Raw genomic sequence first — 9,318 nt, forward strand, 5'->3', positions numbered from 1 at the left:
CGTCCAAATCTCTACCTGTCATATTAATAACAGGGCGAAGAATAACAGTTTCTCGCTGCGATGTCGTCTTCAGTCGACTAAATTTTGTAGTCTTTCGGGATGTGGCCACCTCACGAATCCAGTCTGATTTGGCCCAAGTTGTACCATCAATCCATTTCCGAGAATCATAGGGTATCTCCACAGACATTTTCAGGTGCAGGCGATAAAATTCTTCAGAAATCAGGTCTAATTTTCGGCGAGTAAAGTGGATCTTCTCCTTAACAATAGCAGAACCAGCTTTTGTTAAAATTTTATTCATAGACGTCGTTTTTATAAAATGTACTAATCTGGCAAACTTCGGAATTATGCCCTGGTCACGGCACCTTATTAAAAAACTTAAAGAGCTCAGTAATCTCAAGTGTCGAAGCTTATCCAATCGTCGAACACACAAAACCATCTCTTCCCTGCAGAGGTACTTGATGTGAATCTTCAAATTTTTGGGGCTCAAAGACTGTTCCATTAAGTTTCTGGAGTGCAGCCGCAAGAATCTCCTACTTCGTCTAATATTTCGGCTGTATACCGTCCAGCCATCTTCAGAGTGAGTCGCAAGACTGACGTCCTCCACCCAAGACAGGTGCACTCGTGGGCTCCGTTAAAGATGATTTGCTGCTCCGAAAATCTGAAGTTTACAAAATTCCATGCCAATGTGGCCTTTCTTACATCGGACAAACCACTCGTACAGTCCTTGAAAGATGTACATAACACCGGAGGTACACACGACTTTTACAACCTACCAAGTCGGCAGTGGCAGAGCACTGTATTGATAATGGTCACAGTAAGCTGTATGACAACGTCGAAATTTAGGCAACTACAGTATCCTTTTGGGACTCGATAGTGAAGGAGGCAATTGAAATTCGCTTGACGGCCAATTTAAATAATAGAGATAGTGGTTTCAATCTGGATAAATCATGGAATCCGGTACTTGCTGTAATAAACTCATAAAGACGTCGTCACAGTGCAGCTCACAATGATATATCGATATGCCAACACAGATCGACGGCGGAGTCACAGATACAACTCGCGCATTATGCACGTCTCTGCCGCCGACCAACGTCTGTGGCACATTTGCATCTGTGGCCGCATGCGCAGTCGCGCGGTACACGAATACAAAGGGACGAAGCGATCACTGGAGCGGCAGTCTTGCGACTCACTCTGAAGATGGCTGGACGGTATACAGCCGAAATATTAGCAGAAGAAGGTGATTTCTTGCGGCTGCACACCCGAAACTTAATGGATCAGTCTTTGCGCCGCCAAAACCTGAAGATTCACAAGGGGTATCTACTTTTCCTCTCCCAGCACATTGTTCGTCGTTGTACATCTAAAAGTGTTGCAACAACACTCACTCCCCAACAGTTGTGCATTTCTTGTACTGCAGAATGAAGTGATTTGCGTGTTTTACAGATGTGCTTAATATTTATGAACTGAGATGTACCCTGCAAAATGAACCTAGAAAATACTGGAAAAAATATTCAGCCAGCTGCTTGAGTTCTTCTGTGCCTGCAGATCTGTTAATTGAAATGTTACATTGGAAGTTACCGGAACTGCCACCTGTCTGAAAATAAAAACTCTCAAATAAGGTTCTAAGCAAACTATCTAGAAAAAGGCAGTAATTCTTTCAGTAACACACTTAGTCTTTCTTATTTGTATGCCTCCAGAACTCGAATATTTCTCGCTTTTGAGCAAGAGGCACAGTTTCCTCTCCTGACAGACTTTCTTCATTTTGATCTCTTTAGATCAAAGCGTCATTTTCATCGTCAGACTCTTCAGATTCTATGTCAGACTAACCTGGATTAATTCTGTTGACCAATTCTTCATCAGTCACGCTTGGTAAACAAGTAGAAAAAAATCTAACGACAATTACAATTCAGTTGGCATAAACTGAGTTTGTATTGATTCCCAAGATATCATATGTGATACCCAAAAGTTTAAAACTTATAAATCCGTTGATTCCTAAGACATCATATGTGATACCCAAAATTTTAAATCTTATAAGTCCCCAACAACGTTAATTGATAGTTCGCTATTAACTGAGAGATGTCTGCACAGTTTTAATACCTCATTAAAACATGTGAAACCACATGTCATCAGAAAAAAATACGTGTTTATATTTATATCGTGGAGACATGCTGTGCAGATCAAAATCCAAAGTTTCGAATCACTGCTGTCACCTCATGGTGCTCGGCAGAAGAACGGAGAAGTGATGATACCACAGGCTAGAAATTCAACTTCGTACGAGAAAAAAGCAAAACCTGGAAGTGTATATACGATACTCCCAGAAATGAAGAAGTTCATGAAATTTCCGTGTAAAATAAACTTTATGGTAGACTGGAATAATAATATAAGAACATAGTGAGGAACCGAGAATAGATCTCGGCTGCTGTGATTCTGAGAGGAGCTGATAATTCACTCAGAAAAGCGGAAAAAGTTAAGAACTACTCACGTTTTAAACTATTGTTCTTCATCTTCGTGCAGACGTAGTGATACGAGGAGAAGCGTCTATTGACAATTGGCACTATTTTTTCCCTTTTGTCAGAAGCTTATAAGAGTGTGGCGCCAGCTAATTATAGAGCTTTCACTGTCACAACGTAATGCCCACGCAGTTCGAGCTTCATGATGGACCAGCAGCTGCAGCTTCATCACCGTAGCTGATGTGTCTTGCTACAGGCATTTTAATGTGAGTGAAGGCTGCCCATGTGTTTTTACAATTCTAATTTCACAATACATCAACATATTTGTTAATCATTTCTTTACTATTAGAGTTATGACATACTTCCACGTCTTCCAGTATCAAACAAGTAAGGGGCCTCTGCAATAAGGGATACCGTCACAACCTTACAATGTCAAATTCTAGACAGGGAATCCATTTAAAATCCTGGAAGCCTGTAAACATTTACTGCACCCGTAAACTGAAGCAAGCTCCTTTCATTTTCGCCGCCTCGGATTGCAATAGCTGTAGAAGACAGCAGGGTGAGGTAGCCACAACCTCGTCATAATTTTGCAGATCACACATCCTTCATGCGATTTACATTCTTCTTGCTATCATCAGCCCAAAGACTGGTTTAAGGCAGCAATCCAGGTTAATATGTCTCTCTTCATACTAGCATAACTACCCCATCCTACATCCACTTGCTTCTGCTTATAGCATTAAATATTAGTCTCACTCTGCAATTGTTATCCCCCATACTTCTCTCAATGAACAAGTCCTTTCTTTGGTGCCTTAGATTGTGTCCCACTGAAATACTCATTATTTTAATCAAGTAGCATTATGACGCCCTTTTGTCCCCAGTTCGATGCCCTTTCGGTTCATTAGTTACTCAGTGTACTGATCTTATCTACTGCATTATGGTGGAGTACAAGTTTCAAAAGAGTCTAAGAGTAATATCTCCTTGACAGCGCTTTTGTTTTCCATCTTTCACTACGCGAAATGACTATGCTTTAACAAAAGATTCTCAATTTTCTCTTATATTATATGTTAACATATTTCTCTTTTCCAGTAAAACGTTTCTTCTTATTGTGTCTATATTTCATATCCTCTTTATGTCTGCTTCTGTCAATTGTTCACTACTCAAATAGCAAATCTGGTGTGCAAATTTAGTGTCTCATTTCCTAATGTAATTACCTATTCACCCCCTGACTTGGTTTGACTTAATTATCTTCAGTTTTTATTATTCATTTTCATCTTGTCACCTCTTTTCGACACACCAACCACCCCATTCACATTATCCATTTTCTTCAACTGATCTTCCAAGTCCATTGGCAAGGTGTTAATTAAAGTGTCATCGCCAACCTTATTGTTTTTATCTCTTCTCCCTTTCCAATGTCCCCTAAATAATACTCGCTCAACGTCAAGATTGAATAATATGGTTGATAGTTACAACCCTCCCTCACTCCTTCCTCGATTACTATTACTCTTTCACGCCCTTCGACTCTTAGAACTGGAGTCCAGTTTCCATATAAGTTGTAGGTAGACTTCCACTCCATACACAGATTATATATTCTGTCCTATACACAGAGTGTATCTCTTAAAAAGTCATCAGATGCATTTTCTCTGGCGTTTCCGCAGATATTTGCAATTCTGTTCCTGCAATGTGCAGACAGAGCCGGTACATGCAAATACTGCTCACCATTTGATTCACCCAACGCCGAGCTCAATGGAGAGAATCGTTCTGTTTCCCCTTAGACACACAAAATGACTTTTTAAAGTGGAATTTTATGTGCCCATTCGACAGAGCGATTCCAAATTAGTCAAGTGCGATATTATTTTTATCGATTTGTATTAACAGGGCCAATAAAACACGAAGAATAACCAGTGGCCCAGAAATGACTGAGTTGCACTGGTTCATGGCGTAGCAAACAGCGTAGGGCTGTGCAGCTGCTAGAGTACTATATATTCTTCATTCTTTACTCTCGCTGTTAATACGGCTGGCCATTATTTTCAATCCGGAGCGACAAAGAAATTCATGGAGAGAGAGTGAGGCCATCGCATTGCCACCACCTGTGTCGAATATTCAGGTATGCACCAGTCTGTTGTTTCCATTTTTACAATTTGACTTCTGAACAATACAGATCATATAATATGTTAAGAGTTCAAGTGATTTCGATTTTTAAACTTTTCTTTCAAATGAGCAACGAAATGGTGGCTTAACCTATTTACTGTCTGAAGAAAGTGTAACTCTAAGACATGTGATCACAATGAGTTTTATTCCACATATTATGGACATAACACTACACAAATGATTTGATTTATAGACCTGTACATGCAATACGACTGTGGAAATTCGGTGCAGGGCATGCCCACCATGTCATGCAATCAGCGACACTAGATGTTGCGGCATGGAATGAAAGACCTCCTGGATATGATGCTGGGGAATTCTCTGCCACATAGTTCGTAGCCACATCCACATGGAATCAGCTGTGGCTGTAGGAGGTTCTGAACAAACAAGATCCCAACCAACAACATGCAGGCCAGGCGAGCAGTGGCACTCATTGTTCTTCAAAGAAAGCATTCACATTCTTCATGTGGTCAAGTGTTGTCCTTCTGAAATATGGCATGTGAAATAGTCTGCAGCAGCAGCAATGCCTCAAGCTGTAAAACCTTTCTGATGTAGTGGTAGCTATTCAGATTGCCCTCGAGACATAGGAGATGATATCATATTTTACATGCAATGGCACCCCAAACAATCTCCCTTGGCGTTTGCATACTATGCCGCTCAACAGTACAGTCGATCAAATTTTGTTCAATTTGATGGCGTCGAAAGTGTACGTGGCCATCACTTTAGAACAAGCTGAAGTGGGATTAGTCCACAAATACTACATTTTGCCACTGATTACGCCAGTGTTGGTGTTCACATGCCAACTGAAGCCTGTGGCACTGGTGGGGTCTGGTCAGTGGAAATTGACACCGTGGCATACATGCCACCAGTCCAGCCCCCAGAAGACGGTGTCCAACCACATACATGACCACACCAACTGCAGTGCTCCAACATTGTGCCAACACTTGTGAATGACACTGTTCTGCCCGTTATGCCCAAGTGGAAAAAATGGCAGTCAGATTGACCTACGTCAAATTGTGTCATCTAGTGCCCTGACGGTGCTGTGTAGTCCCCATTCTCTCTGGTTGAAAATATGCCTCACTCTTGAAGCAACACGACCTGTACGCGCCGCAATTTCTCGGCACAACAAACCTGGCTCTTGGTGACTCGTCCATCCATACTTTTGAACGCATTCACATGCTGTTACTCCATCCTGTGATGTTGGTAAGACATAGTCGTAGTTGGTTACATGTTTCCACTCCATATTACTGCTCTGTACAGACTGAGTGTTGTGTAACACTGACGTGTCCAGTCACACAAAAGAGCCTGCATGGCCACTACCTCTCTACCATTTAAATCACTTATAATGATCTTGCTGTTCTACATGTCCTATTATCGTGGAATGTTGCAGATCACTTCTTCTGACTGTTCCCTTTTCTTACAAACAGTAATATAGAAAACACCCATACCTAGGAGATCAGTCATCAAAAGTACTTCTGGAAGAATATTAAAAAGAAGCTTGCTAAAAAACTTCACCAACAGTTAAATGCTAAATCTCACACTACTGGCCTTCTTACGTTCAAAACTCGAAAAGCTACCCTTAACTGCTTGCCAAATGAGACTGCCCCTGTCTCATTGCCATATTTTGTTTTTCTATCCTTTCTCGTATTCATATCAGCAAATACACCCCTGGAAATTGAAATAAGAACACCGTGAATTCATTGTCCCAGGAAGGGGAAACTTTATTGACACATTCCTGGGGTCAGATACATCACATGATCACACTGACAGAACCACAGGCACATAGACACAGGCAACAGAGCATGCACAATGTCGGCACTAGTACAGTGTATATCCACCTTTCGCAGCAATGCAGGCTGCTATTCTTCCATGGAGACGATCGTAGAGATGCTGTATGTAGTCCTGTGGAACGGCTTGCCATGCCATTTCCACCTGGCGCCTCAGTTGGACCAGCGTTCATGCTGGACGTGCAGACCGCGTGAGACGGTGCTTCATCCAGTCCCAAACATGCTCAATGGGGGACAGATACGGAGATCTTCTAGAGACCTTCTAGAGCACGTTGGGTGGCACGGTATACATGCGGACGTGCATTGTCCTGTTGGAACAGCAAGTTCCCTTGCCGGTCTAGGAATGGTAGAACGATGGGTTCGATGACGGTTTGGATGTACCGTGCACTATTCAGTGTCCCCTCGACGATCACCAGAGGTGTACGGCCAGTGTAGGAGATCGCTCCCCACACCATGATGCCAGGTGTTGGCCCTGTGTGCCTCGGTCATATGCAGTCCTCATTGTGGCGCTCACCTGCACGGCGCCAAACACGCATACGACCATCATTGACACCAAGGCAGAAGCGACTCTCATCGCTGAAGACGACACATCTCCATTCGTCCCTCTATTCACGCCTGTCGCGACACCACTGGAGGTGGACTGCACGATGTTGGGGCGTGAGTGGAAGACGGCCTAACGGTGTGCGGGACCGTAGCCCAGCTTCATGGAGACGGTTGCGAATGGTCCTCGCCGATACCACAGGAGCAACAGTGTCCCTAATTTGCTGGGAAGTGGCGGTGCAGTCCCATACGGCACTGCGTAGGATCCTACGGTCTTGGCGTGCATCCGTATGTCGCTGCGGTCCGGTCCCAGGTCGACGGGCACGTGCACCTTCCGCCGACCACTGGGACAACATCGATGTACTGTGGAGGCCTCACGCCCCACGTGTTGAGCAATTCGGCGGTACGTCCACCCGGCCTCCCGTATGCCCACTATACGCCCTCGCTCAAAGTCCGTCAACTGCACATACGGTTCACGTCCACGCTGTCGTGGCATGCTACCAGTGTTAAAGACTGCGATGGAGCTCCGTATGCCACAGCAAACTGGCTGACACTGACGGCGGCGGTGCACAAATGCTGCGCAGCTAGCGCCATTCGACGGCCAACACCGCGGTTCCTGGTGTGTCCGCTGTGCCGTGCGTGTGATCATTGCTTGTACAGCCCTCTCGCAGTGTCCGGAGCAAGTATGGTGGGTCTGACACACCGGTGTCAATGTGTTCTTTTTTCCATTTCCAGGAGTGTAATTCTTGTCCATTGTAGATGCATTAGAAAATGCAACTGTTGAAACTGAAGGTAAATGTAATGAATTACCTGCATTTATAGGCATTAACTTAAGATGATAGCATTTGAAACTTATTGGCACTCATCTTCAGATGTTTACATTTAATTAACATATGCAACATATACATAGTTTCTCTACTAACGGCATACTTTTAAATGTAAGTTTTTAAGATAGCTATTGTAAAATAAAGGTAAAAGAAACAATGTTAACTCTATGTAGATAAATGTAAACCACTGATAACTGATATAAAGTAAACGTACAGTATCTCCAAAAGTACGAGTATTGAAGTATAATTTATTGGCATTTCTTGAAAGAGGGGCCATTCATATCAGTCCATCAGTTTGGGTCAAAGTATGTGAGTGAGAATGATGTGGAAAATGCAGCATCTCACGTAAAGTTGCTGTAAGGTTTTCAAATGTTGTATATGGCAGTGAGTGTGTGTTATGAAATGACATGATTGAGACAGCAGTAAGAGACGTTGTGACATTCGAGTGTGATCCTAAGGAAAAGAAGAAGCTACTGCCTTTACTGGGCTTAGGCTTAGACTGACTGTGATTTGTGTCACATTTGCCAATTAACTAAAAGGCTGCTAGTGACAGGTACTTGTGTTAGTGTGCATAGTGTATTGGTGGTTTCGATGAGACTGCTGACGTGTTAGTAGACTGAGATTTTAGATGTGAATTAATAATGTGAGGTATATGTTCATTACAAGTTTTGTTATGTTCTGTTATGAATAAAAGAGAGTGGAGGAGAAGTGCATAATGGAAAGCATAGTTTGTAACAAGTGGATACAGATATAAAGCGAAACTTCTGTAGGTGGATGAGGGTATTAGCAGCTGATGTGAGACATGACAGAGTGAGATTGCTAAAAAACGTGAAACACTACGCGATTTTGGGTGTCATCCTTGCGCAATGGCCATGCTAATCTTCTCTGTACCGTTCCAGTTTCAGCATCACGGCGTATTGGGACCTATGTAACATGCCGAATATTTGCATGCAGAGTTTGTCCAATCTTTCTCCTCGAAAGAGGATGAGAAATTCATCAGATGAAATAGTGAAAAGCATCGACTTATATCACATTGGTGGAATTCAAAATGCCATCAAAATAGTAGAGCCTCACATCTAAATAGTATATGTTAATATCAGCATACTGGTCTGCTTTCCACACACTTCAGTGTCGTGGTATTCATTGGCTGAAACTTGTCAAATTAATTTAGGTAACTATATGTAATGGCAGATTGCTAGACAGGTGGAAAAATACTTTGTGGGCCACACCAGTGAAATTTGTACATGACATGCTGATGCACCACAGATTTGATGTAATAGTTGGCTTTTACATGAAAGGCAGTGGCTTATTACACAGGCATATATGCTTCAGTTAAGAATCTGATTAGTTGTCGCCATGTTCTCACAATCCGAGTTTAGAGTCTTATAGGCATACGTATGAAACACACTTCTCTAATGTGTGGGATCAATAACTCTGATTGTAGCAAGTAGCAGGTCTACAAGACTCTCAAAACAAGCGAATATATTTCCGAAACTGTTTTAGTGCTAACACAAATTGCATTACACTTGTAGTGGTACTTTTTGACGAAACTAATCGATTTAATGACAGAGT

General features: G+C 42.6%; 1 pseudogene; it reads right to left on the minus strand.

The window, feature by feature from the left end:
• Positions 1-8,568: 8,568 nt before the first annotated feature.
• On the minus strand, positions 8,569-8,669 carry LOC126279750 (U6 spliceosomal RNA; annotated as a pseudogene).
• Positions 8,670-9,318: the final 649 nt, after the last annotated feature.

Source organism: Schistocerca gregaria, chromosome 6, assembly GCF_023897955.1.
Source record: "Schistocerca gregaria isolate iqSchGreg1 chromosome 6, iqSchGreg1.2, whole genome shotgun sequence".
NCBI classification, from domain to species: Eukaryota; Metazoa; Arthropoda; class Insecta; order Orthoptera; family Acrididae; genus Schistocerca; species Schistocerca gregaria.